The sequence below is a fragment of the Chlorocebus sabaeus genome, chromosome 14 (assembly GCF_047675955.1).
Source record: "Chlorocebus sabaeus isolate Y175 chromosome 14, mChlSab1.0.hap1, whole genome shotgun sequence".
Classification (NCBI taxonomy): domain Eukaryota; kingdom Metazoa; phylum Chordata; class Mammalia; order Primates; family Cercopithecidae; genus Chlorocebus; species Chlorocebus sabaeus.
In genome coordinates this window covers 99,125,778-99,140,173 of record NC_132917.1, presented here as the reverse complement: position 1 = coordinate 99,140,173, position 14,396 = coordinate 99,125,778, and the positions used below count along the sequence as shown (strand labels likewise).

Below are 14,396 nucleotides of genomic sequence, written 5' to 3'. Positions count from 1 at the left end.
TGTGCTATTGCACTCCAGCCTGGGCAACAAGAGTGAAACTGCCTCAAAAAAAAAAAAAAAAAAAAAAAGTGGGCAAAGGACATGAAAAGATACTTCTCAAAAGAAGACATTTATGTGGCTAACAAAAATATGAAAAAAAGCTCAACATCACTGATCATTAGAGAAATGCAAATCAAAACCACAATGACATACCATCTCATGCCAGTCAGAATGGTGATTATTAAAAAGTCAGATGCTTGTGGGGCTGTGGAGAAACAGGAACGCTTTTACACTGTTGGTGGGAGCGTAAGTTAGTTCAACCATTGTGGAAGATAGTGTGGTGATTCCTCAAAGACCCAGAACCAGGAATACCATTTGACCCAGTAATCCCATTACTGGTTATATACTCAAAAGAATATAAATTATTCTGTTATAAAGATACATGCATGCATATGTTCATTGTGGCACTATTCACAATAGCAAAGACATGGAATCAACCCAAATGCCCATCAATGACAGACTGGATAAAGAAAATGTGGTACATATATACCATGGAACACTAAGCAGCCATAAAAAGGAATGAGATCATGTCCTCTGCAGGGACCTGGATGGAGCAGGAGGCCATTATCCTCAGCAAACTAACTCGGGAACAGAAAACCAAACACTGCATGTTCTCACTTATAAGTGGGAGCTGAACAATGAGAACACATGGACACGGGGAGGGGAATAACAACACAGACTGGGGCCTCTCCAGGGGTGGCGGGGAGGGAGAGCATCAGGATAAAGAGCTAATGCATGTTGGGCTTAATATCTAGGGATGGGTTGATAGATGCAGCAAACCACCATGGCACACATTTACCTGTGTAACAAACCTGCACGTCCTGCACACGTACCCCAGAATTTAAAATAAAATAAAATAAAAATAAAACACATATTCCTGTGTGTTATCCAAATAGCACTGCCAAGCAACATAGCAGTATTTAAAATATATTGAAATCTGATTATATTCCAGTCAATGTACTAAGTTTTTTATATCATTATTTATTCTAACATGCGACTCTCTGCGGTGGATGCTGTTAGTGTCCTCAATTGCATAGATGAGGAAATGGAGGCTTATAACAGGTTATGTAACTTTCCAAAGAATGCGTGAGGTCCAGAAGCCACATTAGAACTCAGGCGTATTTAACTCAATCTATGCAGACTTTGGCCAAATCCTTGTCTCCCACCTCCCTCTGGCCTCATGACTTTCAATACTTTAAAATGGAATGTTTATATGTTTTTAGGTAAAAAAGCAATAAATCGAATTTGAAATTGTCCATTCCACACTTTTTAATTGAGCACTTACTATGTGCCAGGCAATATGCTAGAAGCTGGGGGCTTACTAGAGAGCTATATGCAGCTCTGTCCTCCAGGAGCTGACAGTCAAGCGGGGTGCAGAGCGAGTCTCAAAGAAGTTTGGGACTCTGTGGAAAAACTATCTAATGACTCTTCTTTGTACATTTCCAGGCAAATTACACCAAATAAAGTGCATTGTTTCCAGCTTGTGCCCCTTCCCTCTGCCCTCTCAGCTGCATTCTCTATCCTGGGCACAAACTCTGGTGCCACCGCCATGGCATGGAGGCAGTACCTCTGTCCTCTCATAGACCTGCCTCCTGCTGAGGGCCACTAGGTGCCAGGCACAGGTGGGTGCTGTGCAACACTTCCTTACTTAATCCTCACAGCAGCCCCCCTCTATCTCTTAAAAATGAAGAAACTGGACAGGTGAGTCATTTCCCTAAGGTTGCTGCTGAGGACCGGAGCCAGGATTGACTAAAAATCTGTCTGACTCCACAACCTGAGAGTGCAAAGTCATTGAGGGAGCTGGTATTGCCTTTAGGCTTGGGTAGGAGGGGTCTCTGCTTTAAATGACCCCATGCTGGCCCTCCTCCAGCCACACCCCTCCCAAAGGGTCGAGAAGCCCATAGGGTCAAGGGGCCATGCCCACCGGGAACCCTGCCCCTGCTCTAGCTATGGTCTGAGTGCCCAGGACTCCCAGATTCTCTGTCCAAGAGGCTGTGAACTGGTTCTAGAGCCTGCCTGGGACTCTTCCCTGGTCCATCTTCCTGAGTGCACCAGCTTGCACTGCCCTAGGCCCAAGGAGCAGCCGTTTGTCGGGGATGGGGGAGACAGAGCCTGGAGATGTGGGCAGGGCGTCCACAGGCAGGTGTGCAGGGCCTCCTGTGCAAGGCCCCTTTGACATGGCGTGGACCTAGGGCTGGGGAGAGAAGGGGGCAGGTCAGGGGCACGGAACCAGAGACCCGCTCTCCTCACGACTTCCTGCTCTCAGGCTCAACTCCAAAGGGCCTGAGTACTCTCGGTTTGAACCTGGCCTCCAGGTTGTGATGCAGTGTATTTGCCAGGTTAGGAGGGTGGGTACATTTGATGTAACAGTGTGCTATCTTGGTCCATGTAATGGTCATCTCTGGTCCTCTACCTCACGTCCTTCCTGCCCACCTTTCAGTCCAGCCATTGCTATGGCAACCAGCTGCATGCTGGGTAACCCATATATTTTGCCTCAGCGACACTGCAGATTCTAGGGTCTTCTGCCTTAGGGGCTTCCTTACTTCCCCCAGGAAACACTTGCCGAGACCACATCACCCTTCTGATGCATGTGCAAACGCTGGAGGGGTAACACCCTTGGGGCAACACTGGGCCAATAGCAGCAGGAGCCTGAGGGAATATACTCTTCCATCCCTCAGGAAGATGGTTCTGAGACACTTTCTACCTGGGTCCTTGGAGAACCCCTTGTTGCCCAGAGTGGCGATCAGTTTGATAATGGACATCTGGGTTGGCTTGTCCTTCTTCCCTTTTGCCCTCTCCAAGACCCCTACTCCTGTTCCTTAGAATCACTCCCCAAATAAACTGCCTGCCTGCGTGCCCTGTTCAAGGCTCTGTTTTGGAGGGCAGTGAGTATCACTGCTAAGAGAATCTTTAACTTTTAGATATCTGGGCTATGGTAAGTCATTTGTACTCTTGACCCAAGTCCCTCAAGGTTTAGGAGTGAGCCAACTTTCCCTTTTAATTCTCTGTTCTTTATTCAGGAGAACAGTGGTTGGAGTAGGACAGGGCAAAATGTACATCACGAAAGGGAAATGTAAGTTTAAGATAACTCAGAAGATAGTTTTTCCCTATTGTCTCATAAGTGTCATAAATGGTTGCCTTTGAAAAAATACATTAAAAAATCAGGATCCAAATAAGGAACCAATCTTGTTGATTGGTTGATATATCTTCTTGGTATTTTTACCTGTAAAGTTTTTCTCTTTGTGTAGAAATTTAATTATTTGTCCAATGGAGTTCACTATAGTATGAATTTTTGCTGATTCCAACCCTAAAATATTACCTAGTACTGGTAGTTGTACCCAGAGTCTTGGTCAATTTATTAATTTTTTTTGCATGACAGTGTCATAGGGGATTCTTTGTTCTTCCATCAGAAGGCACGTAAGATCTCATTGCATTTCTTTGGGTGATGTTAGCAGCCGTTGATGATCATTTGCTAGCTCCATCAATTCATTAGAGGTTGTAAGTTGCTGGTATTCTATCATTCCTTCCTCAATTAGCTGAAATATTTTTAAAAGAAAAAATTTTACTCTGAATTATTCAGTTGGTCAATTCCTATAGGAAAGGCTGAATAAACACTTAATTATTTCCCTGTATTTATCAGTTTTTGAGTCATGACGTCTCAAGAGATTACCCAACCACTACATGTGTTTTCACATCTGGCCCTGCCTTGATGAACTCTTTGTGAGTAGAACTCACAAATGAGATCATGAAACCACAATCAGTGATCCCGGGGCTCTGTGGACAATGAAAGCTGCCATCTAGCCAGGGACCCCTGAGTGCGAGGCACTTGCATGTCCCTCACGCGTGAATCCTCAGGGACCCCAAGAGGGAATAGCGATGCTCATCCAGCAGATGAGGAAATGGACCCCTGGGCCTGTCTCACTCCAAAATCCACATTATGGCTTGTTCTGTTTATCACAGGCACTGCGGGAGATTGGAAATGCACAAATGGAATTTTAATTTTCAAACATAGCAAGAAGATGCATTCTGCCAACTGTGAAGGTGACCTGAAGTGGATCCCAGGCATGAGTCTAGGAGTGGTTTTTGAGCATCTCTCAAAGGAATGTGTATTTTCTAGGACCTAACTGGAGAGCTAAGAACATGCCATTTCAGATAATTTCTGTTTTCTTTACAACATGACTAAATCTAGCATGTCACCCTGCCACCAGCCCCCTTACTGACTCCTTGCCAGTGATGTCCCAGGCACTGCACCTGGTCCTGAGAATTATGAAGATGAGGAAGATAGGTCTCTGCCATTAAGAGCATAACATTTGCATGGGGAAAACAGGCATGTTAAACAGTGAGGGTAAGGTAGTACAAGTGGTGTAGAAATACAGGTAGAGGCATGATGGGGTGCAATGCAGGAAGGGGAGAAAATCCTTAATTCTGCCTTAGGGAACATCAAGGAGACTTCCCAGGTGAGAAGCCATCACACTGACTTAGCGACTTAGCACTATCCAACACTTACCATTACAGTGTTACATGTGCCATTTACAATCACACTTTGCTGTGCCCTTCAAGGATTCAATTGTGACTTTTGCACTCCAGTGCTCATCCTGGACTCTCTCCACGGGCACTGGCCTGGATGTCTGAGTAGCCAGGCATTTACCACATTTCATTGTATTCCAGTTATTCTTGTACTTTTCTTGTTCCTTTACTCCAAAAGGCTTAAAGGCAAGAACTATCTCCTTTTACCTAAAAAACACTTTATTCTTCAAACACCCGGCACATACACATAGTAGGTAGTAGAACATGTGATATTAATGGAGGAACTGGTGAGTAATCATCATGACCACACTGATAATAACAGCCACGTATTTATTGTTTAATTTTTGCCTGCTACTGTTCTGATAATTTTAAGTGCATATTTACTCATTTGATCGTCACAATGATTGTGTGAATGAGTCACACTGAAAATTTCCATCCCACTTAGAATTTATGAATGGGAATTTATACATGGGAATTTATGAGAGATCAAACATACTGTAAAGGAGGGCAAAACATGTCGAGCCCCTTGCTGTAGACTGAACGTGCTTCCAAAAGAAAACCTTGCTCCCCACTCACGATGACTAACTAACCCCTTTCACAGTTTGTTTGTTCTCTGTCTTCTTTTTTATTATGGCTTGAACATCAGAACTAATCCTGGTCCGATTTGAGTGGTTTGAAACATTACCATTTTCCAAGTCTGAATGCAGCTGTCAATGGAGAGACAACAGAGAGGGGTCCATAGTCCTGTATGGCTGCGCCACAAGTCCACTGGAGGTCGTTCTGAATGATCATCGTCCTTGGGGAGGAGACTCTATTCAGCCAGGGTTTGACAGGTCCAGTTAGTGAGGTGCCAAGTCTGGACACGAGCCATGGCAAACAAGCCGAAATCTCAATCAGGACAGAGCACAGAGTCCTGATGGACAGGCATACTCGGCCCAGGCCACTGTTTTCTCTGGCAGAGACTGACCACTGGGGTCTTTGATCTTCTCAGAAGTAATTCTCTCAGACTCTGTCTGAGTCTGATTCGTTTCAGTCCTCCAAAACTCAACCTTCTCAGCATCACCCCGGACAAATGCACTCAGCAAGTTATCAGTAAATGTGAAGCTGGACAGGCTCACTTCATCAAATTAAACTCCAAAGGTAAGTCAAGAACTCCCCCAGGGTCTACATACCTTGAAACTTTTCTAAAACACTTTTCCAAAACACTCTTCCTTTCCCTTCTGCCCCCATCCTGCTTGAGAACTGCAGGGTGGAAGGGAAATTCTCCAATGTTGAAGCACTTAATTATCCTAACCTGTGAACCACTCCACAGAGCTGACGCGGGCAACACACTGACATTCCTATGGCCAGCGAAGAGGCCTGGTGATTTGAAGCAGAGCCCTAGGCTTATGGAGAGAGAAAACCTTGAGTGAAATATCTTTTGTTTGACTCAAATCACCTTTGAAAGGCAGTATAAGGGGTCAAGGGCACTGGCCTGAGAGAAAGGAGAGATGGCTTCTCTTCCCAGCTTAGCCTCCAATGTGGGTAAGTGACCAGCACTTTAAATTTCTTCATCTAATAATAGAAATGGCCTTATTTAAAATGAAATCATCCACAAAACCCTGATGCATAAAGCATTTACTTATCGTATTTTATTTAAAAGTATTTGATAACTTTGATAAAGACAATTAGTGGGGCACAATTTAATTTTGGCCATGATGGTCAATATATTAAAGTTTGGTACAGAAGACATGTCAGTGCTATCTTTATATTTTTGAGTTTTAAAAATATTTAAATATACCTTTAAAAAAAACTTAAAATGTGTGCAGAACATCTTAAGAAACTGTGGAACAGAGTTGAAAATCATGGGCCCAGTTGATTATGAAAAGTCCTTCAATTCTAGAAGTTCCATGATGGATCAAAGCACTACATGCAAATATTACACCTGAGGGTCCTCTTATATTTTATGTGTGAATGTGAACCTATGTGGAGAAAATAAAAACATTCCAGAGCTTCAAAAACAGAAAGGAAAACTATATAATGTTAGTATTCTTGGAAACTGTACAAGAAAAGTGAAAACTAGTTGAGTATCAGAACTTACATGAAAGGACACTTTGAAATTCAGATTACTATGCAAAAGTTCTCAATGAGATACTAGTAAACTATATCCAGCAACATACAAAAAGGATTTCACGTAAAACCAAGTGATGTTTATCCCGGAAATGCAAAATAGACTTATCCAAAATCAATCAATGTGATACTCCCTCCTAAGAAAACAAAGGGCAAAGAGCTCATAATCATCTCATGAACACAGAAAACGCATCTGGCAAAAATCCAACAAGCTTTCGTGGTGAAAATAGTTAAAAGCTAGGAGTATAAGGAAACTTCCTCAACCTAACAAAGAGTATCCATGACACAACCACAGTTAACAGCATAGTGAATGGTGAAAGTGTTAAAAGAAAAAATAGATTGGACTGCATCAAAATAAAAATACCTTGGTGTATCAAAATATGCCATCAACAAAGCAAAAAAGCAATCTATAGAATGGGAGAAAATGTTTTCATTTTTTATTTCTTTAGAGACAGAGTCTCACTGTGTCACCCAGACTACAGCACAGTGGTTTGATTACCGCTCTCTGCAGCCTTGACCTCCTGCGCTCAAGCCATCCTCCAACTTTAGCCTCCTGAGTAGCTGGGACCACAGGTGCACACCATCATGCCCAGCTATTTTTTTAAATTTTTTGTAGAGATGGTGTCTCTCTCTGTTTCCCAGGCTGATCTCAAACTCCTAGGCTCAAGTGATCCTCCTGCTTCAGCCTCCCAAAGTGCTGGGATTGCAGAATATATTTTAAGTCATATATTAGCAAGGAACTTGTATCCACAAGATATAAAGAACTCTTATAACTCCATAATAAAAAGTCAAATAACCCCATTAAAAAGTAGGCAAAGGATTTGAATAGACATTTATCTGAAGAAGATATACAATGGCTAAGAAGCACATGCTAACATTCTTCATGTATTTAGTCATGAGGAAATGCAAATCAAAAGCACAATGACATACTACAGTTGGCCCTCTCATCTGCAGGTTCTGCATCTGCAGATTCAACCAATCACAGATTGAAAATATTTGAAAAACCCCAAAACAATAACGAATAACAATACAACAATAAAAATAAAACAAATAAAAACAATACAGTATAAACGATTTACATAGCATTTACACTGTATTAGGTACTACTATAAGTAATCTAGAGATGATTTAAAGTACAGTACACAGGAGGTTGTATGTCGGTGATATGGTTTGGAGCTGTGTCTCCTCCAAAATCTCATGTTCAGTTGTAATCTCCAATGTTGGAGGTGGGAACTGATGGGAGTAATTGGCTCTTGGGGCGGATTTCTCATGAATTATTTAGCACCATCCCCTTGGTGCTGTTCTGATGACAGTGAGTGAGTTCCCATGAATTCTGGTCATTTACAAATGTGTGACGCCCCCCCCCCCCCGCGTGCTCCTACTCCTGCCAAGACGTGCATGCTCCCTCTCTGGCTTCCATCATGATTGTAAGTTTCCTGAAGCTTCCCAAGAAGCTGAGCAGATGCCAGCATAATGCTTCCTGTACCACCTGCAGAACTATGAGCTGAGGAGACCTCTTTTCTTTATAAATTACCCAGTTCTCAGGTATTCCTTTATAGCAATACAAGACTGGACTACTACAGTAGGTTATTTATTAGATTGCTAATGGCAAAAAACACAATTACTTTTGTACTAACCTAAAACAAATACTATGCCATTTTGTATAAGGGACTTCAGCATCTGTTAAATTTTGGTATTTGTGGGTAGGTCCTGGAACAGATGCCCCTCAGATACTGAGGGATGACTGTACTCAACATTGACTGGGATGGTTATAAAAGGTCCTTCCATTCCAGAAGTTCCATGATATATTAAAACTGTACAGTGCAAATATTATCCTTGAGTGTCCTTTCATATTTTATGTGTGAATGTGAACCTAGGTGGAGGAAATAAAAAATATTACAAAGCTTCAAAAATAGAAAGAAAAAGAACTATATAATGTTAATATTACCATACAAGTTAGTGAGTGTATTAGTTAGGGTTCTCCATGGAAACAGAACCAATAGGTTATGTATATCATTGATCCTTGAATAGCATGGGTTTGAACTGTACAGCTCCACTTCTACATGTTTTTCTTTCAATAAATATATTGGAAAAAATTTTGGAGATATGTGACAAATTGAAAAATCTCCATTTTTTCCTTGCTTACTCTATTGTAAGAATACAGCCTGTAATACATAGAACATACAAAATGTGTGTTAATTGGCTATTTATGTTATAGGTAAGGCTTGTGGTCAACAGTAGGCTATTAGTAAATCAGTTTTGAAGAAGCCAAAAGAGTTATATGTGGATTTTTGACTGTGTAGGGGATCAGCACCCCTAATCTCTGCATCGCTCAAGGGTCAACTGTATATACATATGATGTATTACAAAGCATTAGAGGCTGAGAAGCCCATGAGCTGCTGTCTGTAAGTTGGAGACCAGAAAAACCAGTGGTGCAGTTCTGAGAACCAGAGGGCCAATAAAGGGCAGGAAACTGATGATGTCCCAGCTCAACGAGTGAATTCCCCTTTCTTCTACATTTTTTCCTACTCAGGCTCCCAATGGATTGAATAGTGGTCCCCAACATTGGAGAGGGCAATCTGCTTTACCCAGTCCATGGATTCAAATACTAATCTCTCCTGGAAATTTGCTCACAGGCACCCCCAGAAATAATGTTTTATCTGGGCACCCTGTATCCCAGGCAAGTTGATACATAAAATTAACCATATTCCACAATGCGATGTGGAAAACTGGAAGCCTCATTCATTTCTGGTGGGAATGATGTAGCCACTTTGGAGAACAGCTGGGCAGCTCCTCAAAATGTTAAACCTGAGTTACGGTACGATCCAGGAATACTACTGCTAAGCATATACCTAAGAGAAGTAAGAACATGTCCACACAACAACTTGTGCGTGAATGTTCATAGCAGCAGTATTTACAATAGCCCTAAGTGGAAATGACAATCATTTATTAGGGCCTATCCACTGATAAATGGATAAACAAAATGTAGTATGTCCACATCATGGAATGTTATTCAGAGGGAATCTTATTTGGCAACAGAAAAGAATAAAACAGTGATACATGCTACAGCGTGGGTGAACCTTGAAAATATTATGCTACGTCAAAGAAGCCAGACAAAAAGAGTCACATGATATATAAATTCATGAACATGAAATGTCCAGAACAGGCAAATCCATACAGACAGAAAGTAGAGTAGAGGTTGTCTGGGAGAGAATGAGAAAAAGGAATGACTGCTAATGAATACGGGGTCCCTTTTGACGGTGTTGAAAAGTTCTAAGATTGTAATGTGGTGATGGCTGCACAACTATAAATATACTAAAAACCAGAGACATGTGCATTTTAAATGGGTGACATTTTTGGCATGAAAATTATATCTAAAAAGAAATAATTTAAAATCTAAAATCAAAACACTTTTTAAAATGCAAAACTCACAATATCACCTAGTAGAAACTCACGAAATGTAATAAAGGGGAGAAATGCCAAAATATGACATTAATAATAATGAACATCACATTTTTGAGGGCTTCTATTATGCCAGTCACGGCTCTATAGTTTTTTACATGTATCAACTCATTTAATCTTTTCAATAACCCTACGGGGTAAGTATTATTCTTATCCCCTGTATTAGTCCGTTTTCATGCTGCTGATAAAGACATACCTGAGACTGGGTAACTTACGAAAGGTTTAATGGACTCACAGTTCCACGTGGCTGGGAAAGCCTCACAATCATGGTGGAAGGAGGAGCAAGTCACATCCGACATGGATGGCAGCAGGCAGAGAGAGAGCTTATGCAGGGAAGCTCCTCCTTATAGAGCCATCAGATCGCATGAGACTTAGTCACTATCACGAGAACAGCATGGGAAAGGCCTGCCCCCATGATTCAATTACCTCCCACTGTGTCCTTCCCACAACACATGGGAATTCAAGATGAGATTTGGGTGGGGACACAGACAAACCACATCATCCCCATTTTAAAGAGCAGCAAACCAAGGTACACAGTTCACACAGCCAGGACTTCAACAGGCAGTCTAATTGTAGAGCCTGCAAGCTTTTAAGCCCTTGCCTCTTAAGAAACAAGGCAACTTCTGGGGACAGTAAGTATTAAAGCTTTCTATCTGCCCAAGAAAGGTCCTGAAAAGCCAGTTCAAGTCTTAGACAACAAGAATGTATCCAGTTGTGCTCAGAGTTGAGCTGTGAGGTGATGTGGGAAGATGAAGGTCAGAATCCAATTCCCCCCTCTCTATGGAGGCTGCCCCAAACACATCAATGTGCCTGCACCATGATGGAGGTAATGAGTCTGAGTTAGGACAGTTGAATCTTGTTTCCCAAAGAAATCTTCTCATGACTGGAAGGCAGAGTTCTCTCTCTCTGAACTCTGGCATTTTTATAACATGAGCAAATGGAAGCTTCCAAATGTCAGCTGCAAATTTTCAATTCCTGTCTGAGAAGAAAGTTAAGGTTGTTCTCAAGAACAGGAAGAGATTTGGAGTAAAAGAAAATGCACTGAAACTGGATGAAGATGATCAATTATGTTACTTAACCAAGAGGCAGGGGCTTGTCTCATGACTAGAAAGTGTCCTGGTCTCTGCAGAAATGATTCAGAATTAATGGGACTCTGAGTTTCTCAGCTGTGAGTGTGCTCAGTTTTGAAATTGCTGCTTTGTGATAAGATTCAGCTGTTCAGGTTGAGCTTGCAAGAGGATGAAAGTGCTTTTCAGACCTTACCAGAGCTGGGGAAGCAGAGCTCTCCATAGCCAGCTCTATAGATGCTCCAAACCTAATTGCAAGCATGGGAGGTAAAGTGTTTTTTTTTCTGAAGGAACTTTTGTGATGCGGTTATAAAAGTAATACATTGCTTTTATTTTATTAGGAAGTAATAAGATGTCCAAATCTAACTTTGAGCACTTACAATATGTCAGGCAATGAGCTGAGGAATTCACTTCAATTACTTCATTTAATCCCCAAAACAACTCGATGAGGCAGGCATTATAACTATTACTACTGCCAATGTACACGCTAAGAAGCTGAGACTCAGAATGATTAAATACCTTGGTTCAAAGTCACCCAGTGGCAGAGCTGGGGAGCAGAAGTCAGTTTAACCCCTACACTGCATTATTATAATTCAAGGTGAAATGTATGAATCCTGCAAAGGACAAAAGAAGCGCTCTGGGGATTAGATGAGTTCTGGGGTGCAGATGGAGTTCAGGGAAGAGTTTTCCTTGGAGCAAAACTATTCTGAATGGCATCACTCTCTCCCCCAGCTACTGTCAAGCCTGCTCTTCTTCCCTGCAGTACTGTCTTGGTTAATGCCATGAGCGACACCCAGCACCAAATGACTACCCAGCTAAGACTGCGTGAGCTTTTACTCCTTCCTCTCCCTTACTGCCCCAGATCCAGCATCATCAAGTCTTGTCAGTCACAGCAACAGCTATCTCTCTCCTCCATCCCCTCCAATTCTTGTATTTACTAATTCAGAAATGTACCGAGCACTCACCCTGTGCAAGTCTCTGCTAGGCAGGTGTGTAAGTGTCAAAGCAGAACAGATGTCGCTTCTGGTCTCTTTGAGCTCTGTTCCTGCTTTTGTCCAGGCCTTTCTCTCTCCCCAGGATGGCTGAAATAGCTATCTTTGCTCACCTCCCATCTTCAGGCTGTCGCTCCTATAATCCGTCCAGTCCCTGGCACTAGGGAGGGGCTCAATGAGTGTAGAATGAATAAATGTGTAGATGAATGAACCTTCCATAGTGACCCCAGAATCTTTATGAAAGGTAGTTCTAATTAAATTGTTACTCTTCTCAGAAGCTTTTAGAGGTGCCTAAATTTCTCCAGCACACAGTCTCCATTTCTTAGCCTGATGGTCAAGACTTTTCATAATTTGGATCAAGTCAGCCTAAACTGGATGTTCATCTAAGCCAAATTACTCACCTTTTCCTTATGTGTGTCATACATTTTTTTTTTGCCCCCATCTACTGGCAGAGACAGTGCTCACCAAAGCCCACCCTGTGCCTGCTGCATTTTCCAGCCTCCCTTCCAGGCCAGGTGAAGGCTGAGTGACGGATTCTGGCCAGTGGACTCCCCCGACATGATGCAGGACTCCCAAAACCTCAGACATTGCATAAGCAAAGGGTGAAGCCACCAAGATATTCCAAGTCTATAAGTCACCACAGCAGGGCCTTACCCTCTCCCGACTAATCCACACATCCTTGCTTCTGCCTAGAGAGATTTTCCTCTCTTCCTGGCCAGTTGATTTCAAGTTTCAACTGCAACATAACCTTGCTGGGGAGGCCCTCCTTGACCAGGATTCAGTCACTGCCACCTGTCTCTACTCTCAGGGCTCTGTTATTGCCTCCATTTGCACCCCAGTGCAGGCCACCTGGTAGGTTGCACAAGGGTTTTTCTGCCACACTACACAGTGAGGTCCCAGAGGGCAAGGACTGTGTCTGTTTAAAATTCTGTTTCTCCCACTAGACTGAGCCTTGTCCACTGCACTCAGAAATATTCAGGCTGTTACTAAAATGCATTAGGTCAGAGGGAAAACTGTTTACCCCCTGGCCTCAGTGTATGTAACTGGGAGATAGAGAAAAAAGCACGGCCTATCTCAACCTTGAGGCCACAGTGGTCGGTGGGGTATTAGCGGGGGTTTCAGGCGAGCAGGACGCTGTGGGAACGGGGGAGGAAGAGGAGGACATGGAAAAGGGTTCTGGAACCTGGTCACTGCTGTCCCCGCCCCACCCCCTAGGGAAACTAGGGGCCAGAGCTGGAGAAGAGCCTGAGTAGCTTCCAACTGTTTACCTTCTGGGTACCATGGCGACTGGAGACCGGTCGCCATGGCAACCTTAATATTAACCAGAGGCAGCCACCGCTAGCAGATAGTGAATGAGGACAGAAAAGACATAGAAACGGGAGCATCAAAGGCAAGTGCACACGTAGTCACGGCCAAAGTCCCAGCTAAAGTGATTAAGATCCTGCACCCACCAACCAGTCACCCCAAGAGCCACCGCTCCTCCCCTCTGGGCATCTGCACCGGAGGAGGCCCCCCTCTGTGGCTGAACGGACGCTGGAGAGGAAGTGCGGGTGTCTGGGCATTGGTGCGAAGCAGGGGGAGTTTATGTCCTTCCCCCTACCCCAAAGAACCCAAAGAAGCTCCCACCGGCTCAGTGAAATCCCATCTGAGTCCTCGGACCTGGCCGACTTTTCTACAACTGCGACTTTGGCGTAGAAGACCCAGTTGGTAGATAGTAGGCACGAGTGACCATCTCTCCTCTCCCGGCCCAACCACCCGCGTCCCCCATGACTTTTCACTTGGGGGTGTGTGAACGCACGCTGTGCATTGGACCCCGTGCCCAGACAGCAATATTCTTGCTGGTTTTCATGAATGAACGTGTGTGTGTGTTGGGGAGAGGGGGTTGCGGAGAGCGCTTAGAGAATGTTAGGGGCACGGAGCCGTCCACTCCGGGATGGAGTCTGAACCCGGGTGGGGGCCATTCCCGCCGCCCCAGCCTCGCCACTTTGGAAGATGTGATGGGGAGCATCTGCCGTCGGGGTGCCGGGCTTCGCTGCAGGAGACTGCGCTCGCCAGCTCCGGCGAGGCCTGAGACGGCGGACTGCGTGTCCGAGGAACCCGGTTCAGGCCGAAGAGGCTGAGGCGCCGGCTCCGGGTCCTCTAGGTTCCAGCGCCATTCAGTCTGCGCCACGCGCCGCGCCAGCCGGAGACGCCCGCTGCG

The 14,396-nt window shown here is 43.8% G+C and overlaps 1 protein-coding gene across 4 annotated transcripts in view; it reads right to left on the bottom strand.

Moving 5' to 3' along the window:
• CNGA3 (cyclic nucleotide gated channel subunit alpha 3) overlaps nt 1-14,396 on the bottom strand; it is an 85,946-nt gene that overhangs the window by 37,026 nt on the left and 34,524 nt on the right. The window lies entirely within an intron of this gene.